A 25,944-nucleotide genomic window follows, 5' to 3' on the forward strand; every position below is an offset into this window, starting at 1 on the left:
TGTAGGAGTTTATTGATGTTATGTATGTACGCCAACTCTCTCGTTTTGCCTCACGGCGCACACGTTTTCCTAATGCCTTGGCCCGTTTGAACAAGAGGAGGTTTCCCAACGTGGGGTACCGACGAAGGATTCCCCACGCCTTGTTCTGGGCCTCTCGCGCCCGCCTACAGTCCTCATTCCACCATGGCCTCCGCTGGTTGCGCGGGGCACCAGAGGCGTGGGGAATGCACTTTGCGGCGGCATCGAGGATGTGCGCCGTGAGGAGTTGGGTAGCTTCTTCAACGTGTAGGTGTCCTATAGATGTGTGGTGTAGTTTGGTTGTCTCTGTAAATGTATTCCAGTTAGCTCGTGCTTCATTGAACCTATTATGGGATGATGAACTGCTTGGGCCTTTACCTATATATGTAAGTGAGGTGGGGAAGTGGTCACTGCCATATGGGTCAGTTCCCACACCCCACTCGAGAAGAGGAAAGAGAACAGCGGAGCCAATAGCCAATTCAAGACATGAGTATGTGTTGTGACCTATGTTGTGGTATGTAGGCTGTTTATTGTTGAAAAGGCATGCTCCAGAGGATTTAAGAAACCTCTCTATCATGCGACCCCGGGCATCCGTACGAGAAGAGCCCCAAAGAGAATTGTGAGCATTAAGGTCGCCTGTTAGAATGTACGGTTCGGGCAGCTGGTCAACCAGCGCCTCGAAGTCAGAGCTCAAAAGTGTAACATCAGGAGGAATATATATGGAGCATACCGTTATCAACCTATTAAATATTATTAAGCGTATTGCTACTGCCTCAAGGGTAGTGTTTAAAGTGACAGGGTGGCATGCTAAGGATTTCCGGACGATTATGGCCACACCGCCAGAAGAGTGTATGCAGCCATCCCTGTCTTTCCTGTATACCAGGTAACTATTCAAGATATTTGTGTGTTTAGAATTCAAATGTGTTTCCTGAACACACATTACACTTGGCTGATTGGTATGCAGAATCTCATACACGTCGTCAAGATTATGCATAAGGCCTCTGCAGTTCCATTGAACAATATTTTCTCTTCCCACTATTTAGTGTGAGAGCTACTGGAGCGTGTAGGTTTATGTGTCCTCTTTCGGGGCTGTGACTCTTGGATTGGGCTTTTTGGGCGGCCTATCTGAAGGCTTCGACGGCGGAGGCCGTTCCTTACGCTGCGTTGCAGGCAAGAACGGCACGACGTCCATCTCGTCGTCCGATGTCCTGGGTGTTCGTGGAACCGGGCCCCCCGGACTTGGCCCCCATTCGGGGGCCCTTCGTTTGAGCCGCCACCGCCGCTGGTGTCGGGGGCACCAGAAGTGGCACGGGCGGTGCGGTGGCGGTGGGAGCCGGTCCGGGGCCCGTGGTGTCCATGGCACCCTCCAACGCACTGGACGATGGGGAGGCAGGGACGGGAGCAGCACCGGTCCCGACGGAAGTTGCCACCACAACCGCTGCTGGCTCAGCGAGCGGTGCGGAGGCGCGTTGGGCTGCCAGAGGCAAGCCAGGGGGGTGCGGGGGCGGGACCAAGTCCGACTCGCGGTACTGGGTCCCCGCCAAAACAAGACGCCGCTCCGCCCCCCGGCGAGCCGCGTCGTCATACCTCCCCAGGGGGAAAGAGGCGAACCTCTTCCGCGCCTCGGGGAAGGTGATGTTTTCTGTTACCTTTATGTTAATGATTTTTTTCTCTAGTTGAAACTTTTCACAGGCGCGAGAGTATGCTGCATGTGGACCCTGGCAATTCGGGCAGGTAAGGTTGGTTGCAGTGCAGTTGTCGGATAGATCATCATGCTGGCCACATTTGGCACATGTTGTTCTGCCACGACAGGAGTTGGTACCATGCCCGAACCTCTGGCACTTGAAACAGCGCCGCGGGTTCGGGATGTATGGCCGGACAGAACAACGGATGAAACCTGCGTTGATATGCTCGGGCAGTGTGCAGCGGTCGAAAGTCAGAATCAGATGTTTGATGGCTATTTCTTTGTTATCTCTCCTAATGACGATGCGCCTTACTGCTGTCACGCCTTGATCTTTTAGGCGTTCGAGCAGATCGGTCTCTGTCTAGGTTAGGAGGTCTGGCTCAGATATCACACCCTGGGAGCTGTTGAGGCTGCGGTGGGGTGTGACTCTGATATCCAGGTCTGCCATGCGGGTTTGGCTCATGAGAGTTGTGGCTTGCTTCTGTGAGTTAACCTCAACTAGGACCTCACCAGTTCTGAGTTTTTTAGCATTGTATGTGTTGCCTAGGATAGATTCAAGAAACTTGGATACAAGGAATACAGATTGTGAGGAAAGAGGATTGGATTTGTCAACCGATTCAACTATCAAAAAACGTGGGTAGTTGTCAGGTTTCGGTGAGTTGATGGCAGGAAGAGGTGGAAAAGATTCTTCGGTGCGTACCCTTTTCAAGGTCCGATCATGTTTGAGGGGGGGGGGGGTTTACGATTTACCATATGGCATGTAATAGAAGCAGGGGACGGGGGTACTTTCTTCTCAAACCTTACCCTGATAGCCTGAGAGGTCCCGGAGCTCCCTGCCTGGTAGACAGACAGGGAGCCCATCCGCCGGAGCTTGACCTGGGCTCCGACGGCCACCGTTTGAGGCTTCTACCCTTCACCTTTAAACACATCACCACAGTAGGTTACAGTTTATGTTGGGGGCTCGGGGTTCGCGGTGTCGCCAACACCGTCACCATGAATACTCAAGGTGCCCCGTGCGGGGGTTGGGGGCTCGGGGTCCGCGGTGTCGCCAACACCGTCACCATGAATACTCAAGGTGCCCCGTGCGGGGCCTAATACAGATTATTCTACCAGTATTACTACTGATAGGACTAATACAGCTCTAATAGAATTTAGAGGTATCAGTCTGTATAATTTTGGTGAGAACTGATAGGACTAATACAGCTATATTAACTTCAGAGATATTAGTCTGTATAAGTTTTGTGAGAACTAATAGGACTGTATTGGTTTTATCACCAATACAAATAAGCCTGATGCATTAGAAATGTAATTTTTTGAAATTGCTTCAATAAAAAATTGGACAAGTTAACCACGGCTGTTTTATTAATTTGTGTTTTATAACTAATTGAAGTGCATTAGAAACTTGTATACATCAGATATATTTGATCTCTGGATCAAATATTTTCTGGAAAGTTACCTTCAGCCATGAAAATTTCGGAGTAGTCAACTAAAATTTTTTTCAGGTCACAATAATGGCTAAGTTAGTGATGAAACAGAATCAAACCTTATATACTTAAATTTTTCATACTAATATGGCCTTAGTAATGATTGTGAGGGCTTTGTTCAATTTTCAGAAGTATGCCCAGTGATGAGTGTCTAATTGCCAGAACAGGTATATATAACACCTACGATAGCTGTAAGAAAACATGCTCTACTTAATTAAAAAAAGTTGAATGAAACACTGGAATTTGGTTAAATGCATTAACATTTATTTGCATATAAACCAGGCTAAACAAAAAGGTAGAACAAAATACAATGTCAAAGCCTGTCAAAGTGATTCACACCAAACGATGAATTGAAGCAATGAGAGATGCAAATACAATGAAGCAGTTAAAACGTCATCGGTATCCCCAGGCGTTCACCTTCAGAGCACGTAAGCACACCAAGTACCCAGAGGAATTTTCTTTTTGTACCTTCAGCCTTTTAGATGCGGACATCTTATAGTCTGGGCATGTCCCGCGTCGGCGTCCACACTCACACTGCGCATGCGCAACTCTCCTCCTTCCCTCTCTCCCACAGCTGCGCGATACTCCCGCCACTTCTTCTCTCGTACCAGCTGCGTGCACTTCGCTTTCGCTTCTCCCGCGTTCTCGCTTCTGCTTTCGCGGCGCATGCTCGGCGCTTGCGCATCTCTCCTCCTCTCGTCTCCTCTCCTTCAACCTTCAATGTAAATCGGGTATTGCGCTGCGCGCGTTCAGTTCTGCGCTTGCTGTGGTTAACTCTACTTCACTCCGTTCTTCTGATGAAGTGTGATGGAAGCAACAGTCCCGTCAGTTCGTGGGTCCCCAAATTCGACTACGAACACAACGGAACCCCGACATGCTACGCATCTACTCAGCGTTGCTTTCGGGAAGATGGGGCTAATTTTTGAAAGCAATTTCTTGCTCATGCAGGACGACGAATTTTCAGCCAACAGCCAACTGAGTCACGTAATTCTCTGGAGTGCTACAATCCTTAGTAGAACACGCTCAGTCTTTCTCAAACATGTTCGGCAAATCGCCGACATAGGGAGTGCCACTGACAGTGAGCGCGACAGATACACTGCTGATGATTACACACCGCGAACTCTGCACGAACGTGCTCATGTGAGCAATATTTTTGTGTTTTGCTCACACACAAGATGGGTACACACTAACACGCAGCTGCGGTCAGCCAGCTGACATACTTTTTGAACAGCCTAGTACTGCCCCTGCTTGCACTTAAACACTGGGTTCCAAATCTTCTTAGGGCTTGCGTAACTTACGGAGTGTAGTAGTTGCTGTCCTTGCACTGCTACACGTTCGAACTTAACCACTGTGTTTGGCACAGTCGCAAACTTTTTCTGAAATGCCTCTTTTTCGGAACCTTCAACTTTATACAGAGTGCCATTTCCCAGTTGTCCCGATTCCACTTTTCCAGCTATGTTTAGGCCCAGGAAGTGGCTGCAGATGGCTTCAGTGTTTACCGACATCTTCAAAGTGTTGAAAACCTTCATCGTCTGCATTTTCATGACAAACCGCTCGCACACTTTGGCTGGAACACCGTTAGCACTGCTCATGAGCTTCAGCAAGATGCCATTGCCTTCCTTAAAAATGAAAGCGGATTGCGCCCACAGGGGGTACAACTCAGCAACGCTTTTAGGCAACTAGAGAAGCTGGTGCACATTGAAAGTCATGGCTCCTTTGCCATACAAATCCTCCATTTGAACGACGAAGTCCGACAACTTGTCCATGGCGTTACGCACATCACATCGAGTGATGCTGTCCTTCCAAAGAAGTTGGACAGCCCCCACAAGTCGGCACAAGTGATTGCGGTAGATGTCATCCAAAATGCCGTCAAGGCAGGGTGCAGCGTAGAAAAGGATCCACCATTTCTGTTTGCTTGCTTTCCAAGAAGGCCGCTCACGAATGCTTCGTGGAAGCCTTGTGAACCAGTGTGGTGGTTTGAGATGCATCAGTTGGTGGTTTACCTTTCTCAGGTTATCGGCTTCAGCAGTTTGTGCTGCAAATGCACCTGGGGTAATCCAAATGTCAGCGAGCTGCCTTGCTACCCCTTCTAGTATGCAATGCATATAATCTGGGCAAACTGACCACACAAGGTCAAAACGAGGAAGACGGGCTAGCGGCGTGAATCCTCTTATGCCGTGAAACGTCACTCCCGTTTTAAGCGATGTTTTCACGCCTTGCCGCACAGTTTCGTTGGTTCTTGGTGGAGCAGCATTGTGACCCTCCTTCACCACTGGGTACTTGATTGACCCTGGAAGTGAAAGACAAATACCAACTGTCAATAATGTCTTCAGTAATTTTTTATCTTATGTTTGCTTAGTATAGCCAGAATGCACTCCTAAATACACACTTTTAAAAGAAGTGCACTGACATTATAGCAGTCGATACGGTAGAAAACGATTATTTTATGTTGCTGCTGTCAGTCAAACTGCAAATATACCACTAGCACGTGCATTTTTGCTTCTATCACTTTAATAAAAACAGTTTTGTGTTCAAAAGGACGTACACAGAAATAAAAATGACTTACACAAAAAAAGGACTTACACAGTATAAACTCACCATTACTTGCGATGCCTTTGTGATGACAAAAACTGCAGCCATAGTAGCCGTTTTACTGTTTGCCATTGAACACTGCTGCACGGGCTGTGGAGTCCACGCAGCAACAGATGACACGAACTGTTGACTCGATCGTCATCCCATGATCACACTGCCACTTGATGGTTCCAAAGCTGTTGACGCTGTCAACAAAGAGGTCTAAAAAAAGCGTCATCTTCGGTTTGCCCTTTCCAAATTACAGTCCACACAAGAACACATTGCTCCATCGGAGGGCCACTGGCAGCTCGTTCATAACACATTGGATAGGCCACAGAGATACCTTGCTCGACTTACAGACTTTGGCCACATCAGTGAGAAAGGTCAAGGAAGGGTCATGTGGCGAAGCATCCGTCATCACCTTCTGGCAAAGCTGTCCATCACTGAGGTCCATCATGACTGTCCCTGCAGCTTTAGCCCTCATTCACACAGCTGTCACCTTCTCCGTCACGGCACCGTCACGTCAAGAAACCCCGATGGAGACGTAAACGAGTAGCGTTCGTACTGGAGCTCTCAATCAGATTACCGGGTCGTCTGCTAGTGATCAGTTTAGCCTAGAATTGCGCGTTTTTAATGTGAACAGTAAAGAAAATGGTTTGTGCTCACTTTTCGCTTAATTTAGCCGTAAAAATTTGTTTTTTGATTAGCTGGTTTAGCGCGGGGCATGGTCCCATCATGTTGACGTGACGGAAACGTGGAGCTTGGCCTTCCATCGCCGTCGCACCGTTTTCGGCGAGAAATCGGCCGAAAAACGGCGCCCATGACGGAAGATGGTGACGCGGCGGTGACGTGACGGGGTGAAAAACGGCTGTGGAAATGAGGGCTTACACTGTTTTTGCCTTACAGATGTTAACAACCCCCTTGCAACCGTCTTGCTAGAGGGAACAACCTCCGTCTGCTCCTTAATGTTCAGGATTGCAAAGCTATTTTGACGGGAGATGACTGAGCTGCACTTAGGGCAAGTGAGATCGCCTACATTTGTTTTTGGGAACTTGAAGCCGCACTCTTGGCAAAAGTAGTGTTCTTTCACGACATCAGTTTTCAACTTCCTCCACACCTTCCTCAGCAAAAATTTAGATGTGGGCAGCACGTCTCTCCCTAGGAAGAGATTCACCATCGTAACCAACTATTACATGTCCGTTCAATTCAATCCAGCTGGATTAACCGAACGCCATCAACGTCATCATAGCCTCCCTGATGGTTATGTCAGAGTTGGGCGAGCATCCTTCGGGAAACAGGGAGAAAAAATCATACGCAGGTTCTCCACAGTCGTCTAACTCACTGTCACTTTCGTCACTGCAGTGTTCAAAACCACTAGTAAAGTCCGCCATATCGCAGTCATTTCGGTCGTCGTAGCCTTCTCCCGGACACCCGTCACCCGCACTGTACTCCCAGCCGTGCTCTCCATTGCTGTCATACATCTAATTGAATTCACACCTGTCATTAGGTTCAGCAGCTTGGTCATGGCTTAAAAAAGAGCCTTGTGGTACCGTATGGGTTGTAGGTGTGGTTGAAGTAGACGAGTCATTGCCCAAATGCCTTTGACAACGCAAAGTTGAGTGCGTCAGCACATACTTTGCGCCTGGCAGCAAATAGCGCTTTCCTCGATCTGCTAAGGACTGAGCGGAGCTTCTTTCCTCCATGTCTGAAACTTCTGAGCGTTAAGCGAACGCTGCGCAACTTCTTTTACGTCCTTGTCGACTTCTTGTTCCTCACTTAACTCGCCCCATTACCTGGCCCCATCATAACATACATAAAATAAAGAAAAGGAAGGACTCTGCATGATTACAGTTTTCAAAGAACACGAGCGCTTTTTTCCTGCCTCTCCCGATGCATCAGTGCAACTCATAAGAACGAATTAACCTGTTGATTGGGTGGATAAAACATTAACACGGCACAAAAACAAGCCGCAACCTCACCGCTGCACCCCTTCGGCGCTGCATGAAAGTTATCTGTAATTTTACAAAAAGCACGCACTAAACGTTACCCTGGCAAGTTTAAAATTGAATGTCAATTAAAAAGTTACACCGTGTAAAATACATCTTGTGGTATCTTATTCCACATAATTAACGTCCATAACATTACTTCTTGTCTTGCATCCCCCCTACAGCAGACCAGATAGTCGAGTCATTTGTCAAGCCAGTCCTTTAGCCATAGAATGGTCCCTAGAACAGAGTTTCATACTAATATATACTAGAGGGAAACCTGGCGCTGTATTCACCGGGCCGCCGTGGGCGGCGCCACTGCAGCTAGAGACGTTCCTCGCTTGCTTGGCTTGGTTAACCACTTGCTTCTTTTTCGTCTTGAAGCCGAAAGGGGTAACATTGTTTTTTTAGTTCATCTTCCATGAAGCTTCTAAATAATTCCTGACAAATAAATCTTTCGGAAGCTTTAATTTTAAAATAACAGAACAAATTTGATTAATTTTGTGCAGTAATATTGTTGCATTTTCGCAGCCAAAGCTAACTTTTCAGCCTGTTCGTGAGCCATGCCAAGAACAAGTGGAACGTGCCTGCCCGGTACATGACGACACGCTCGCTGAAGCGCGGCATCCCTAGACAGTGGCGCCAGATTTTTCTCTAGTATATATTGGCAGAGTCCTTGAATGCTTTACTGGTCACGAAACTTCGGCGCTCGTTTCATATAGGGACCGCGCGCGCCGCTGCAGGCGCCACCGCCGCACGAAGGTCATCCAGCCGCCCCGCCTGCGGCGTATTGGCCAGCTTTCGGCGTGCAAACGCTCGCTGGTTTTTTGGTGTCTGCACGCTGATTAAGTGTGCTTTTTTTCGTAGTAGTTAGCGATGAATAGTACAGTCATTGTGTGTATCACCTGCCTTGAATGGGGTTTTATTTTTCGAAGTAAATTACCATAGACTTCGGCCGCGAATGGCATGCGTGCTCTGGCACAGGTACTGCGCCGTCGTGTTTACGGACTTTTAAATCTCTATTGCTTCTTTTCTTAAAGCAAAAGTTGTAAATACTACACATACGGTAGCTACGTAGTCACGAACTGCTGTGGGCCTATCGATAATACAATAAAAAAACTGAAAGAAACCAAGTACGCCTCGTTCAGACTACGCTTAATGAATCCGTTGATTGCTCTGGAATGCACAGAACGCTAAAAGAGATAGCCCAATAGTATTTTCGTTTCGATGAGTGGGTGCATACTTGAGAACAGATACAACGCTTCAGAAACGCGAAGAATCAAAACACGAAGAGATATATGTTGCACCGTGTGTCTTTCCGCTTCCACGCTTCGCGTTCCTTGCAAAAACAGGAAGCGTAAAAAGAAAAATAAAACTGATTTTATCACACGAACAAAAAGTTTTAATGTTACGAAAGGAGACAAAACAGCGTGGTCCAGCGTACAAAAATTTATTTTTTCGCGCTGCGATGTGCAGCACACGGAGGAAACAGAATATTGCCACGTAGCCAAGAACGACGGAAAGCTTTTCTGAACGCAGCGAGCTAGCGAGCTCCTGCTCTACAAAAGACTAGAATGAAACACAAATGTCGAAGAAGCAGTCCGCAGTATGACGTGCACAGATGAACGTCGATAAAGTGAGTTGCGCGGCGTTTGCTATGCATGCATTATTCTAGGAACGTTATTAATTTCAGATCCATGGAAATAGGATCGAGAACATTGTCGAAGAAACAAAAAATCAAGTTAGCGACAAGGTGGCACCCTTTCCATATCAAACAATATTGTCCGACGGGACGTACGACAAAAAGAGCAAACGGGTTGAAACGCCAGATAAAAAACTGGAATCGCCCACGCGTGGTTACAAAACAAATAAAACGAACCCTAAGGGATAATTCGCGGAAATATAAAAAGTAAAAAAGCACAAGGACGTCCCACAGCTTTTTTACACGCGAGCCTGAGCCCAACGTAATACAAGTTTGCAAACAGGTAATAAAGCACCGCCACAACCTGACTGGTATGACAAAAATCCGGCTTTAAGTTAGCCTTCTGCAATTCTAGGCCCACGATGCTCTCAAAAGGGTACATTGCTTTTTCCATTCTTACACACAGTGCATTTACACACACTGTCATACACTTATAATCGAAGCTGAAATCTCCCGTTGCTTGCTTTGGAATGGCGCGCCTCCATTTCTCACGAAGCTTCCAGTCGCTCGGTCAACAGAACAAGGAAACGATGATAATGATGATGGTTGGATGTTTATGGCGCAAGGCCAACTGGGGCAAAGAGCGCCAAAACAATAGTCATATATGAGGGATGAAACCTTAAACACTAAGTAAAATCACAAAACGACAATGAGCATGGCTGGTGTATAGGGCCAGATTTCATGATGCGTGATAGGAAATGAGGTTTAAAAACTTGACGTCGGACAAATACTCAAACACACGTTTCACGGAAACAATGGCATCATCACCTAGGAAAAACGATGGATGTAGGGGAATATGTTGTCTGTAGAGTTCTCTGAAGTGTTTGTGTCGTGTTGTGTGAAGTGCCTTGCATGTGATTAGTATGTGCACTACCAATAGGGCCTCTCCGCACCTGCTGCACTGGGGTCTAGAAGATCCCGTCAGCAGATACGAGTGCGTTGCATGGGTGTGCCCTATCCGCAGCCTACCCAAGGCGACTTCTGTGTGTCTGTTGCGTGTGTCAGTGGTGTATGGTCCCAAGCGTGGTTTTATAACGTGTAACTTGTTGTCTGTCTGTTCACTCCAGTGTGTTTGCCATGTTCTACGCAAGTGTTGTCTTATGTGTGGCTTGAGGTCTGTATATGGTACGGTTGTTATGTCTACAGTGTTCCTAAGTGTAGCAGCAGCTGCCTTCTCGTCTGCCAACTCGTTTCCAGCGATCCCAGCGTGTCCTGGGACCCAGCAGAGGAGCAGCTGATGCTTCTGCGCATACACAGACATGATAGTGTTAAATACAAGATTAACTATGTGGTTTTTTGGGGGGTGTATGCGATGACAGTGCGCGAACAACACTCAAGGAATCTGTGTAGACGATAGACTTTGGAATATGATTTTCAAGAATGTGTCGTACAATCAGTAAAATTCCATACGCTTCTGCTGAAAAAATTGTGTGCACGCTCATGGTTCTGGTTGCATTGAAATTTGGACCATGAGCAGCGCACGACACCATAGTGGAGGTTTTAGAAGTGTCACAATAAAATTCTGCACATGTGTATTTAAACTGCAAAGACAGAAAGTGCTGCAGTATTGCAGCTCGTGGTACACAATTTTTGTCAAGTCTCATAAAAGAAAGGTCGCACGACACAGGGCGAACTTGCCAAGGCGGTAAACTGTTAGCAAAGGATGACCTGTACACATCTAAAAACGAAGCTCTCAGATCCGAGGCTCGCTCTCTCACTCTAAGTGAAAAGGGCAGAGGAACGGATGGGCGATTTACAAAAAGCACACATGTGGATGTGTCGTTAAAGATAGGATAGAAAGGATGGTTATTCAGCGATGAAATTTTAAAAGCATAAAGTAAGTCTATGTACGTCCGTTGGTTCTCAAGGCTCCACTTATTACATTCAACATATAGACTCTCGACAGGGCTAGTGCGAAAAGCACCCGATGCAAGCCGTAGCCCCAAGTGTAGTACTGGGTCAAGCATTCGCAATGCTGTTTTACTCGCCGACCCATATACCACACTGCCATAGTCCAAACGAGACCCAACCAAAGCAGTATAGAGCCGTAGTAGGAGTTCTTTGTCGGAACCATACGAATGGTGGGAGAGAACCTTCAGGATATTCATTGTTTTAAGACATTTATGTTTAAGTTTCTTGATGTGTGGAATGAATGTGAGTTTCTGGTCAAACACAACACCTAAGAACTTGTGCTCCTTGTTCACAGGAAGCGACACGCCATTCAGAGTAATGTCTGGGTCCGGATGGACCCCGCGCTTCCTGGAGAACACAACGCAGGAGCTTTTTGCAGGATTCAATTTAAACCCATTCTTGTCTGCCCAGCCGGCAAGCTTCTTGACACCAAGCTGGACTTGACGTTCGCATATTGACATATTACATGATTTAAAAGATATCTGCACGTCGTCTACATACATAGAGTAAGAAATTGTAGGCGGCAGTGCCTTCCCAAGGGAGTTCATCTTTACTATGAAGAGAGTGCAGCTTAGAACTCCACCTTGCGCCACGCCATTTTCCTGCACGTGTACCTTTGACAGTGCAGAACCAACTCTGACGCGAAAGGTTCTCTCCGACAAATAACTAATAACGGTATTTAACATGTTACCAGAGACACCGAACGACTTAAGGTCAGTAAGTATTCCATAACGCCATGCGGTGTCATAGGCCTTGTCTATGTCAAAAAACACCGTAAGACAGAATTGTTTGTGAATGAAGGCATCCTTAATGTATTACTCTAGTGCCACAAGTTGATCGTTTGTGGATCTCCCTGCCCTGAACCCTGCCTGGCAGCTCTCAAGAAGACCGTTGTACTCCAAAAAGTACACAAGCCTCCGGTGTATCATCTTCTCGAGAAGCTTGCACAGGCAGCTGGTCAGGGCAATGGGTCGATAGCTAGCGGGAGAAGAAAGGTCCTTCCCTTCTTTCAAAAATGCTACAACTATGGCATCCCTCCAAGACTTTGGAATGTGCTCCGAAAGCCATATCTTGTTGAAAAGGTGAAGAAGTGGTACAAGAGTGTCTGTGTGTAAGTTCTGTATCATTGTATATGTAATGTTGTCTGGGCCTGGAGTTGAGGGTTTACACGTGCTCAGAGCACCCCTCAGCTCATGAAGTGTGAACTCAGAGCTATAAGAAGTGGCTGACCTGTCATTGTCATGTAAAGGCTTCTTTTCGGCCATTTGTTTGTGTTTCATGAAAGTGTTTGTGTAGTGTGCTGAACTGGAAACGTGTTGGAAGTGTTGTGCGAGTGTGTCAGCCTGGTCTTGGAGTGTGTCCCCTGTTGTGCTGACCAGAGGCAGGCTGTGTGTTTGTTGTCCTCTGAGTTTGCGTATTCTCGTCCATACTTTCCGTGTGTCTGTGTAGGAGTTTATGGATGTTATGAAGGAACGCCAGCTCTCTCGTTTTGCCTCACGACGCACACGTTTTCCTAACGCCTTGGCCCGTTTGAACAAAATGAGGTTACTCGACGTGGGGTACCGACGAAGGACACCCCCCGCCTTGTTCTGGGCTTCTCGCGCCCGCCGGCAGTCCTCATTCCACCACGGCCTCCGCTGGTTGCGCGGGGCACCAGAGGCGTGGGGAATGGACTTTTCGGCGGCGTCGAGGATGTGCGCCGTGAGCAGTTGGGTAGCTTCTTCAACGTGTAGGTGTCCTATGAATGTGTGGTGTAGTTTGGATGTCTCTGTAAATGTATTCCAGTTAGCTCTTGCTTCATTAAACCTTTTATGGGAAGATGGACTGCTCGGGCCTGTACCTTACGTTAATGAAGTGGGGAAATGGTCACTACCACATGGGTCAGTGCCCACACCCCACTCAAGACATGGAAAGAGAATTGCAGAGCCAATAGCCAGGTCAAGATGTGAGTATGTGTTGTGACCTATGTTATGATATGTAGGCTGTTTATTGTTGAAAAGGCATGCTCCAGAGGAAGAACAAGGAAACATTTTCTGTGGTATCGTTGTACAAGGAACGACATCCCGGGACGCAACACATGTCCGGCATCGTCGTCGCACTACTCAATTCGCATCACAAGACCGCGAAATGCACGTTACATTTCCCCCCCCCCCCCCGCACAAAACAAACACAACTCGCCGCGGCTCCGCCGTTCGAGCCAGCTCAACGCCGTCCGAGGAGGCGTACAGGTGTTTCCTAGTCGGTATAGCCAAGTGACGCATAGCGCCATCTTAGGGCATGTTTGAAGCTATTTCCACGTGCATGTGGCCCAGAATTTAATCTTTCAGAACCACTTGGTCTCGTAGTGCAGTAGTTCCGTTCCTGCGAAGCGAACATACTAACCCTGGTTCAAATCCCGTTACCACTTTTTTTATTTTCAAGGGTTTGTCATATTTTACTATTAACATTTGTTATCATGCATACAATCCATTTACGACATTTTTATGCATTATAAATGGAATGTTGAGCATTTTTGTGGCCGTTTGGTCCGTTTCAGCTACTGCTTCGCGTACTTTTTTGCAGGTTTTCCCCTTTCAAGTCGGTTTCGGCTATTTCTATTGAATATTTTTCTACACCGTGGTTTTCAACCATTCCATGTCAGTTTTGGCTGTTATTTATTTCAGTTCCGGTGGTTTTGTATGCTTTAGGTACGTTTATGCTGTGGTATAAACTCCATAAAAAAGCTCATGTGACGGCCGGCTGTACTGACTAGGAAACGCATATACGCCCCGAGGAGTGACCTCAGTGAGAGGGTGGCGCCACCGCGCGGCGGCCAAACGCAGCATATGAAGCTCTCCCATTGAGTTACGGAGCAGTTTCGTGACCAGTAAAGCATTGAAAGACTCTGATATTGGTATTAAACTCTATGCGCTAGAAAGATTTGCTAGTCTGCCGTCCGGCGGCAGCGAAGGGGGCTCCTCCGTGATGCATGCAGCGGCGGTGCTGCGGGCAATCGCAGCGCGGCCGGGGCGCGGGTAGCAGTGCGGCGCACGGCGCTCCGCCTTGCTGCCTACGTAGGTCTGGGCGCATTCAGCCGATTTTAACTACGCGTTTTCGTCCTCTCTTCGTTTCTGTATATACAACATACTAGCCAAATAAATTGGTTCATACGAATACGAACAGTTTTTGTACAGAAGCATGAATTGATGGGAGTACGTTTGGCGTAGTACGAACGATCGCGCCAAACCACGGAATCGTGTCGCTGCGCTCTATCCTCTATATATCCTCTTCCAGGCAAAAAGTTTGCACACATACTCAGGGGCATCGGAAACACTGTCGGCACGGCATCTTTTTCTAGCTGAGGTACATCACTCAGAATTTGGAGTAGGTTGCCTAACAAGGCAGCGTTTTTGTGCATACCCCCGCCATACACTGCCATGGATATGTAAACGCGAGAAAATATTTGTGTGGTGTGTGGGTGCTCCACAGATTCTTTTGTGGCCCTTTGGAGTCAAATATATGCTTGAGCGGTATCTGACCAATTCTCATCGTTCAATAATTAGGCCCCATCGCACGTATTCCTCCTCAGTTGGTAATATCTTTTTAAATATAAATGCTGAATAAAAATATTACGGGTGTACGCATGCATACGATGTTTTTTGGCAGTTACATTCAACAGGCAGCAACTGGGGTACTATGAAACTTTTTATTTTGCGCGCTTGTAATTTTTGTGAATTCCACGATTTAGAAAATTCGCTAAATTGAGGGGCACGCGAAACTTTGTGCCTTGATTTACCCCCCACCCCCCACCTCACGCAGCGCTGTGAGAAACCTCGCTTCCCGAAGTATTTAGGAACCGGTTTTGTTTTGGTAAATCATTTCAGTACAGCCTTTCCCCCTTTTTCTCGAGTTAGCCTGGCCGGCTACATGCCGACCACCGTCAATGCATGACGTTCGGGGATAACCCAGTAGTTTTCAGATTAATTAGAACAAACACTGAGTCTGGCGCCGCTGAGCTCTTTTTGAACGTGACATCACAGTCTCAACATTGCGCGAAATAATATGGTTCCAGCGGCGTTGGTGAAACGGCTGCGGTTTCATCCTTCGGTCTCCCTCGCGAAGGTCAGCGGCCGCAAATAGGCTCTGTAGCCAGATTTATGAAAAATTCCGGCCGCGAAATTAAAGGGGCTTATAGTAGTTCTATCGCAGCTTCAATTGTGACTAATGTACCTCGAGCCGCAGGATTTCACCGCTCTAACTAGCCGACAAACACCGATGCGCGCCCACTTTCCGCGGCAGTAGCGCGCGGCACAGCCGCACAGGCCGGCCGGCGGTCGCTCTCGCAACGACCGCTCCGGCGCCCCGATTACTCGCAGAGCCCTCTGCGCAGCGCTCTGCGTGCATCAGCGGCGCGGACACGCCTCCCCATGGAGGAGGCGCGGGGACGGCAGGCTAGCAATATTTCTAGGGACCATATCTATAGTACAGTGTAGCCATAGGGGCAGCAGCCTCATTTGCAAGGGTTTTCTTGTTCTGTGAGGAAATGTTTGCCTACGTGCGGTTCAGGGACGACAACAAAAAAAGTTGCTTTGCCCGTGAGCGACATAAAAAACTTTCAACCCAAAAGGATTGAATGACGATGAAAAAACGAAGTGGTACGACGTTTTTTGGGACGACGAGAAGAAGTATGGATATTACCTCGCCCAAATAGTGAAGTTGTTCTCTAAGTCCTCGTGTGCCTTCCTTACATGGGCAGTTAGAACGATCATGCCAATTTCTTAAGATCGTTTTGAAATTGTTTTAGCCACCAAGCTGGACGCCGAGGAAGGCCTTAAGAAAGGCATCTGAATACCCGCGCGTCCTCTTGATGGGGACTCGTTGGATGGTGAATCCGGGGCGTCAAGTGACGATTCATTCAGAAAGGTACCGTATGCCCAAAGGTCTTTAGTTGCCTGCGTTCTATTTAAAGCATCAGTCGTACACAAGAGCGCATTAAACATGTGCTTCTCGGCAACAGCTACACTGCATGCATGTTAGCCCTGATACACTTGCTTATATAGCAGTGACGGCCGCAGTATGCACGCATGTGCGTAATCATACTCAGCATTCCGCTGTGACGTACTGCTAATAAGCATTATTTTTTAACATTGCCTTAGCTGTGCCTACCTGTTCTTCAAGCAAGCTACGGCCCCGGCCTCCGCCATTTTCTCCCATTCTTGTGTGTATTTCCGCTTTTTTTTCTTAGCTTCGTGTTTTTGCCACGAGGCTTATGTTAATGGATCGACGTTTGTGCACAACGAAGTGCGGAACACGGCCTCTTAATAAGCAATTACGTTCACTTCGTGCAAATCGTATACATTATAACCGTAATCTGCATGCGCGTCTATAAACGCGTCAACATAAAAAAATTACGACTGAAGCTTTTCTGCCTGCTGCTGTATACCTGAGTTATCTATATAATTTTGATTTAGGAAAAGGAGAAAAAACTACATCAGACCCAAGTGCACGGTGGTGGCGGCGGAGTTCCGGAAGCAGCAGAGACACATGCTCTTCGGGGATTCAAGTGAAGAGAACGACGTAGTGCCTCCCCCCGCCCCCCAGCGACAGGTCGGTTTGAGCTTTGATGTTACTGTTTTAATTGGGGATAACCTGCACGCTTTCTTTGCACGTATGCACGAATGGGTGAAGGTTGAAACTTACTCCTAAAATGTGTTATTTTTGGCAGTGAGCAACTGTTGGATTCCTAGAAATGAAATTGGGCACATTTCTTTGCATGGTATTATACCAAGCACCAAGCACGCGTAAAAACCATTGTAGAGCAAAAAAAGGTGTCTGGAGCCTTAATGTGTATGCTGTCCATGTGGTAAAGGCCCAAGAGCTTGACACCTCTAACTGCGAGGATTGATGCAAAGGAGAAGGTTATGATCTTCCTAACATACATGTTTAGTCACTTTTCGAAAACCTAAAGTATGATTTTATATTGCATGATTGGACTGTCTTGAAAACGGTGTCTATAGACCTATTCCTTGCCGCATTTATGCCTAGGAAAAAAATGCCAGCTGACACATCTAACGGTATGATTTGCTGCTTTCATCTCTAGGAAGCACGGAAAATGCCTGTTTACCGCAGGCCAATGGACCTGCAAGTTAAAAAGAAGCAGAGAGACTTCCTAGATGAGGCTGTGTGGAACGAGGGCACCCAAGAAGGCAACGCCAGGCTTCGTGAGAACAGAAAATTGAAGGTAAAAAACGCTGAACTTTCAAGGAGCAATAAGATGCTCATGAAAGCGCTCTGCAGCAAGGTGTTTGATGCAGGTTTGGGGCAAAGTTCACAGTTCACACTCAGCTTGATTTGGCACATGGTAGCCTTCTTTCTTGCATGTTTTGTATGAATGCCAGCACCGAATACATTTTTAGGAGGTGCCGAGCATGAGTATTTTTTGTTCTCTTGAAAAGATGGTACTTTCGTTTTTGTAATGGAATAATTTGCTAGGCTTCCAAATTTCTAGAATTAAGCATCAGAAGCTTGCAAAGGCTTCAACTACAGTGGTTCTGCATGACACGGAACCTCAAGGGATCGAGAAAATGGTATCCGTTTTATTCAGCGTGCTATCTACAGAGGGAATAGCTTCAGCATAGCATAATGCGATCAAGGCAGTAACCGCAATGGCAGATTATGGGCCCAAGCTATGTGTCACGAAAATGCGCAGTTAGATATTTTTGCTTAAGAAATACCACAATTTAAAGAAAATGCCTTTAGTTTCTATACTCATTCTGCCCATAAAATGTGGGATTTATTGCGTAGTGAAAAATGACTGCACATTTTGCTTTTTTCAGTTGTTGCTGTCTTTTTTTGTGGCACCCATACTCAACAAGGCAAATGGAACAGTTAAGAAACTGTTCCATTGAAACTTCTCTAAATTTTCTTTATTGAGATTGTACTGTAAAGCTCATTTATAGTGCCTGTGATATTTTTGCTGTTTATATAGTGTTTCTTGGTCTCGTGTATTAAGTGTGTCACAGTAGAAGATATACATTGTGTGTGGAGTCTGCTCATGATGACTTCCGCGAGGGATTTTTGAATTTATTTAACTAAGGTTTAAATTTGTAAATATTATGGCTTGTCCAATTCCAGAAAAGCGGATTTTCAGCGTACCCGCAGGCACCCCTATCAACAGGCAGCATTCAGCAGCCTCAGTGGCCCCAGTTAGCCCAGATGCGCCCCCAATCTATTCTGCGGTGACCACGTTGCCGGTGATGCGAGAGTTGAGCAACAATAGGCCCCTTGCAAAAACTGCCCAGCTGACCCAGCCTCCACCTGCACCCAAGAGAGAGCAAGGGCTCTATGCCGCCACTGAGGGGAAGGTAATTATATACGAAAAGTTTTATGCTTATCCGTAAACTTTTATGGATCCTGGTTTTGACCATAAATACACCATCCTAGGGACAATTATTTTATCACGTTTTATGCTTTCAGCAATCCTTTAAAAATGATATTTATTTCTTGCACACTTGCAGGCATTGCAGGGCTGACTACAAGCTTATTATTTGAGGCTTGCAAAATGTTTCAGGTATACCTGGGTTCTGGTGTTTTCATTTTGCAAGGAGCCTACACCCGCCTCATGCACCTGAAGGGTGACAGCAAGTTTGTCCGGGAGGCTGCTGTTGCAATTTTTTCTATTGAAGGGCTTGCTGGCCGAAGCGTTACAGGCACCAGGTCAAACAGGACCAAGGGAGACCCAAAGCCGGCCATCGACAACGCCAAACATTTGGTTTTGGCAGGTAGGCCTTTTGCTGGTCCATGTAGGCAGCATAAATGTAGATATAGTTATGTTTAGTTTTAGTTTATTTAAATATAAAGTTTGTTTAGTGGAACTCAACCCGCCTTCACATATGAGCTTATTTTTCAGAGATGTCAGCAGTGGAAATTCATCCAGAAGCCTAACGTTTATAAATTTGTCTAACTTTTTCTTGTTGCATTAGCAATGTGACTGATGTTGCCACTTCCCATATTCAGGGAATTCACAGGCCTTAGTGATCCACAGATTTTGCCTTGTCTGTGTGCAACACTTTTTCACTAACCAGAACAGAGAAAAAGAATTTTGCTAGATAAATTTGGAGTTGTGCGATCATAAATAAATGTTATGTGGTCATAAAAACTACAACCTTGAGCACACTTCTAGGCCACCAGCTGCAAAAGCAGCATATGTGCCTCTCTAGTCTCTATTTTTTTAGGAATGAGTGCTAGCTTGCTGAACTGATTGCACAGTTATTAAAAAACAAATGTAGCTTCAAAAGCGGACAGTCCATTACATTGCTTTTATACATAAACAAATTTGATTGGCTAGTTCCTTGTTTCCCCCAAGGCCTTAGGCATGTGCGGATGGAAATATTAACCTGCCAACTGGACAGGAATAATCTGTGCACTCTCTTGAACTTGTGTGTTAAAGGGACACTGAAGTTAATTGTAAACATTGAGGGTTTACTAACGCAAATTGTAGTTAAAAGTCCATAGGCCATTTTCCAACCACTCTGAGCGCGTTTACGCGAATTTATTTATTAGAAAATTCAATTAGATAAGTGCTATCCTCTTCACTGCACCCTCGCCCATTTTCTGTGGCCTTTTCTTGTGACGTCAGGAGGAGATGAGCTAGCAATTGGCTGCGCTACGGCACGTCTCGCCTACCTTCCGACAGTCAGTCGGCCCAGCGTTTAGTCCGCCGGCCGGCGACGGTTCGTCGCAATTCGTTCGCTCAGTTGAAACCCAGCCACAACACGTTGGTGAATATAAGAATGTGCCTTTCTTAACTTTGTTAGTTTGTACAGTGTATCAAGCTCCGAGTCCGGATTGCTCCACACAAGCGCTGCACAAGTGCACATGCGACGCTTCGCTGACTGGTACGCTAGTAGGAAATTCTAAGGCCACTTGAAGGCGGGAGAAGAGTCAGCGAAGTCAATATAGGTACTAAGGAAATAAAATAAGCTGAAACATTTACTGTACAGCGCAAAACATAGGGAGCAAGGAGCAATTTTTTGCCCTGGGTGAACAAGCACAGATATCAGCAGCACGACCACGCATCTGCGAACGTTTTTCCGTCTAAGAAATGCAATTGCTAGACGTGAGATATTGCGAAGTGTGGGGAACGCTTACAACAATGGACACGCTAACATAACGGAAACGCAACGGAAACCCCTGATGCGTCGCATCTACCCCATGGTTCCCCTCGCGGGAAGATGGTGTAAATTTTTCTTCTTTCCGTGGGCGTCGTATGTCCACGGGAGGATGACCTTCGGACGTGCGGAAATGGATACGTTTTGTACAATCGCTGCTGGATATTCACTGTACGTCCGCAAATATACATCCAAAGATGGACGTACAGGCGATGTACAGTGGCCGTCCAAACTAGGCATTGCATGTTCGGCTGTTTTTCGGACGTTCCACGGACGCCCGTGATTGCCTGGGTAGCGGCCTCCTACAATGTCGTCTTTGTTCTAGCCCACCTATCTTTCCTGCTGCCGGCTCCACTTTCATAATGATGATTCTTGAATGTCGTTGACTATTATTTCACCAGTGTCACTCTTTTTACACCAGGCTATATTTTAAAATGAGAGCTGTTGACGCGCACACAAATCTGCCCGGCGTTGACAGAAAACCCCTAGCGCACGTGAATGCATGCGCCGCGGCGACCGCCCTGCGCGAGGCGCGGCCGACGCGCTTTAGCAAAAAAAAAATACCCAGGTCACGTGTGCGCGTGCCTCGCGGCGACCGGCCGGCGCCGTCCAGGCTTACGCGTGGGCTTACGCCGCATGAAGAGCCTTCGTCATCGTGTAGTGACCGGCGCGCTATGAGTTCGCCGCGTCGCAGATGATGACAACGAGTCTGCCAATCAATCCCTTCACAACCAACACGTGGAGATGGCCACCGGACCAGCTGACGAAGAAGTGAAAGTCTACCGAGGTGAGGACACGCTACAAGAGGATTTGCCCCACGCGGCTGCACCGTCGAAAGACGACGACGAAAGGGATGACGGCGAGTGCTGCTAAATAAAACACGAAAAAAACACGGTACCTGCTATAATGGTCTTTGCTTTACCGTTCCGCCCAAAACGGCTTTGCAGCCGCTGGGGTCCGGCTGTTCCCTCTCTCTTGGTATCACTGTTAGTGTGAGGAGAAACTCGGTGGACACCCCAGCTCTGCTGTTTCTCTAGCCCTACACCACTAGTGCAAGCTGCGCCGATATTTTTCAATGATCATTCTTCTGGGGCGGTCATTGAGTCAGCTGGTTCCCTATGGCACTTAGCCTGCTTTCAGAGTGGGCAAAGCAGACGTGGGGCTAACAGCTGGACTTGAGGGAAAAGCGTGTTGTACAGGTCTACCATGAGAATGGCCCCTCTACAATGTTTGTCCACTCATGGGCGGCAACGTGACGGTTATCAGATAATCGCATTCGACAAACAGTGCAGGAGTATATGGTTCCAATGCAATGTGCTCCCTCCCCCGCACGAGACACCTTACGTATTCATGGTAATTGTCAGTCCCGACACCGCGGACCTCGAGCTCCCGTAGGTAAGCTGTGTCCAACTATGATGAGGTGTTGGAAGGTGAAGCGTAGAAGCCGTAAACGGTGGCCGAGCATTGGTCAAGCTCTGGCGGATGGGCTCCCTGACTGTCTACCAGGCAGGGAGCTCTGGGACCTCTTTGACAACCGGGGTAACGTCGAAGAAGAAAGTACCCCTGTTCCGTGCTTTATACTATGGCGCATGGAATTTTCAAAACCTCTTTCCAAACTTATCGGGCCCCGAAAGGGGTCAGCACGAATCGAAGCCGCTAAGCCGCTGTCCAACAGCCAAAGATTTTGTGCACCACAGAATTTTCCCAAATTTCTTGTGATTCACTCTCTCGAAGCTGAAATTGCACGCACCATCAAGTCCGTGTTCAAAGTGGCACTGTTGTGTGAATCCATTGTCGGAAACAATTATAAGGCAAAGAAACTGTCATTACGTGATGTACTTGTTGAAGTATACACCAAACACCAGTCAACTTCTGCATGTGTGACCTCAAAATAGCTGTCTCAGTGCACCGCACCGAGAACACTTCGCAGGGGGTCCCCTCTGAAATAGAACTCTTCAACGAAAGAGAACAAGGTCTTGAAGGCCTCCCTGACCAAGGTGTAACAGCTGTGAAACGAAATACCATCAGGCGCGATGGCAAAGAGCTCAAAACTAAACATGTCGCTCTGGCCTTTGAAAGAGGCACCCTTCATTAGACCATCAATGCTGCATTAGACCGCCAGAAGAGTGTAGGCAGCCATCCCTGTCCTTTCTGAAGACCATGTAACTATTCAGAAATTTGTGTGCTTGGAATTCAAATGCGTTCCCTGAACACACATTACACTTGGCTGATTGTAATGCAGCGTTTCGTATACATCGTCAGGATTTTTGAGGAGGCCTCTGGAGTTCCATTGGACTATGCTTTCTCTTCCAATTATGAAGTGTTCGTAGCTACTGGACTGGGTTTATGTGTCGTCTTTCGGGGCTGTGAGTTTCGTCTATTTTAGCGTGTCGGGAGGCTTTGGCGTCGGGGCGCGTTCCTTGCAGTGCACCGCAGACAAGAACAGTCCGACGTCCATTTCATCCTCGGATGTTCTCGGAGCGCCTGAGGGATCAGGCTCCTTGGACCGAGGACTCTTTGGGCCGCGCTTTTCCTTGCCCACAACCACCGAGGGTTTCAGGAACGCCTCGGATGGCGCAGGCTGTGCCGTCTGGGTGGGAGCTGCCACTGGTTCCCCCGTTTCCATCTCCTCCGTGCCCTCGCATGGGGTTTGGGACGGTGGAGCGGAAGTGGAGGATGCAGCAACACTTCCACCAGACGTGGTTGTCTACACAACCGCTTCTGGCTCAGCGAGCGGTGCGGAGGTGGGTTAGGCTGCCCGAGGCATCCCGGTGGGGGGCGGCGGCGCGACCAAGTCCGACTCGCGGTTCTGGGTCCCTGCCGAAATCAGACGCCGCACCGCCTCCCGGCGAGCTGCGTCGGCGTAACTCCCCAGAGGGAAAGAGGCGAAGCTCATCCGCGCCTCTGAGAAGGTGATGTTCTGTGTTACCTTGACATTATTATCTGCTTCTCCTCCCTAAACTATTCACATTTTCGCGAGTACGCTGGATGGGGTTCTGGCAGTTGGCACAGGTGAAAGTTTCAGATTCACAATTTTCTGAGGGATGGTCATGCTGACCGCACTTAGGGCAGGTAAGTCAGCCACGGCAAGAGTTTGTGTCATGCCCGAACCGTTGGCACTTGAAGCAGCGGCGTGGGTTCGGGATGTACGGGCGGATATTGCAATGTATATAACCGGCATTTATAGATTCTGGAAGGGTGAATCGATCGAAGGTCAGGATGATGAGTTTAGTTGCTATCTGTTTGTCGTCGCGGCGTATGGTTATGCGCTTTACAGCCGTCATGCCCTGATCCCTTAAGCCTCCCAAAAAGTCGGCATCGCTTTCGGAAACCAAATCTGCCTCAGAGATCACACCCTGAGTGCTGTTGAGGCTGCGGTCGGCTGTCACCCTGATCTCCAGATGTTCCATGCGGGTTTGCTTTAGGATTATTGTGGATTGCTGCTCAGTTTGGACTTCAACTAGTACTTCGCCTGTTCGTAGTTTTTTTCCCTCGAAAGGTTTGCCAATGATTCCTTCAAGAAACTTGGAGACAAGGAATACAGACTTGGGGAGACGGGTTTCGATTTATCCACTGATTCAAGGACCAAAAAACGGGGATACTTGTCAGGTTTTGTAATGTTGATGGTTGGTAGGGTGGGAAGGAAACTTCGGTGCGGCGCCTTTTCGGGGGCCGATCATGTTTTTTTTTTGGGGGGGGGGGGGGGGGGTTGAATTATGCGTATGGCATACGAAAAAGCAGGGCGACGGGGGTACTTTTTCGTCAGCCTTACCTTGATAGCTGAAGAGGTCCCAGAGCTGCCTGCCTGGTAAACAGACAGGGAGCCCATCCACCGAAGCTTGACGTGGGCTCCGACGGCCACCGTTTGTGGTTTCTATCCTTCTCCTTAAAAAAACATCGTCACGGTTGGGCACAACTTATGTATGGGGGCTCGAGGTCCGTGGTGTCGCCAACACCGTCAGCAAGACTACTCAAGGTGCCCCGTGCGGGGATCTTTATCATTCTCTTCGGGGGGTTTTGGTTAGTGATTCGTACGGCTATTTGGAAATTTTTTCAGCTGCGTCCATCCGACCCGCTGGTTACAAGTCCCTAATGACGGCAGTGGCTTGGGTCTGTGTTATATAGTTCGTTCGAGCGCCGCTTTTTCATTGTCGAGGATGGTGGACTTACAAAGGGTGACACTTGTTAAGAGTGCAATGGTGGTGGCGACCACCGCTATTTTGGGGTTTGCGCGCACGTAGGCCAAGCATCCGTGAACGTCGCCTTTTTCGAGTCGCTGTATTGTGTTTTGAGGGCTTGTGCGGTGGCCGTTCTTCTCCCTTCGTGGTTCGGGGGCCCATGTTTCTGGCCCGTGGGGGAACATTCAGCTTGGATCTTATTTATTTATTTATGTGTGCCTGGCAGCCTCTTTTTCAGTTGCAGGTACGTATACTATGTTAGAGAATAGTTGGCGTCTACTGGGCGTAGTACTTTTCGGGTATTCAGGTGCGCCTTTGCAAGTTTCTCTAGACTGTTATATACTCTTAGCGTCATGACATGAGCGGTACAAACGCCTTTCGGAAATGCGAGGCCTGGCTGGTTTGTGGGCCTTGCGTATGATGGTGCAGATCTCGCGGAATTTCGCCCCCACGAGGGTGGCGTAGAGGGCGACGTATACATTATTCTCGAGATTATAAAGGCTTTTCAAGATGCAGTATATCCTGTTCCTTCATGGCATGTTTTTGGCTGGTGATGCGGCGGAGCATACTGACGATTTCAGCGCTTGAAATATCCAGTTCCTTGATGAGTTGGGTGTAGCAATCTTCCTTATAAGTTATGCAGAATCATTCCCAGCACGCGTATTTGTCTCTATTCTATCATTGGGTCCGTTACTACGAAAATATTGATTGCGGTTTCTTTGACCGCTGTGGTTTTGCTGCAGATCCCAATTAGTCCGGATGGCTCTTGTGCAGATCACAGTGCATTTCATCAGTCTGTACCACAATCTCCTCATGGCCAGTGTGAACCCAAAGCCACTTTAAGAAACCGGACTTGTCATGAAGTTCATCGTTTGCTGTTCCATAGCCAGTTAAAATTCCAACTACTGGTAATGGCGCTATAGCGGTTGTCAGGCGATTGCGCAATTTGTTAAAGAGGCATCGGAATGGCAAGGGTGTAAAACTTGCGGAACAGGCGTGGGCGGTGGCGGGGAGAAGGTAAAGCACGTTGGCAAATAAAACGGCTTTACCGGAAGGAGAAAAGTGGGATTAGACAAGGCCATAAACTCCCACGCACCACGTCTAATATGATTGCACAACTTTTAACAATATTGTACAAAGTCTAATATTTTGGTACAGTCGCTGGGCTCATTGCATTTTTTTATACGAGAGGCCTCCAGAACATTCTCAAACCGGGCGCCTATTACTCGATGGTCGGCCACCGGTGCGAACAAGAGACGCCG

Source organism: Haemaphysalis longicornis, unplaced genomic scaffold (assembly GCF_048455015.1).
Source record: "Haemaphysalis longicornis isolate Haplotype H1 unplaced genomic scaffold, Haemaphysalis longicornis Haplotype H1 scaffold_1, whole genome shotgun sequence".
Lineage (NCBI taxonomy): Eukaryota > Metazoa > Arthropoda > Arachnida > Ixodida > Ixodidae > Haemaphysalis > Haemaphysalis longicornis.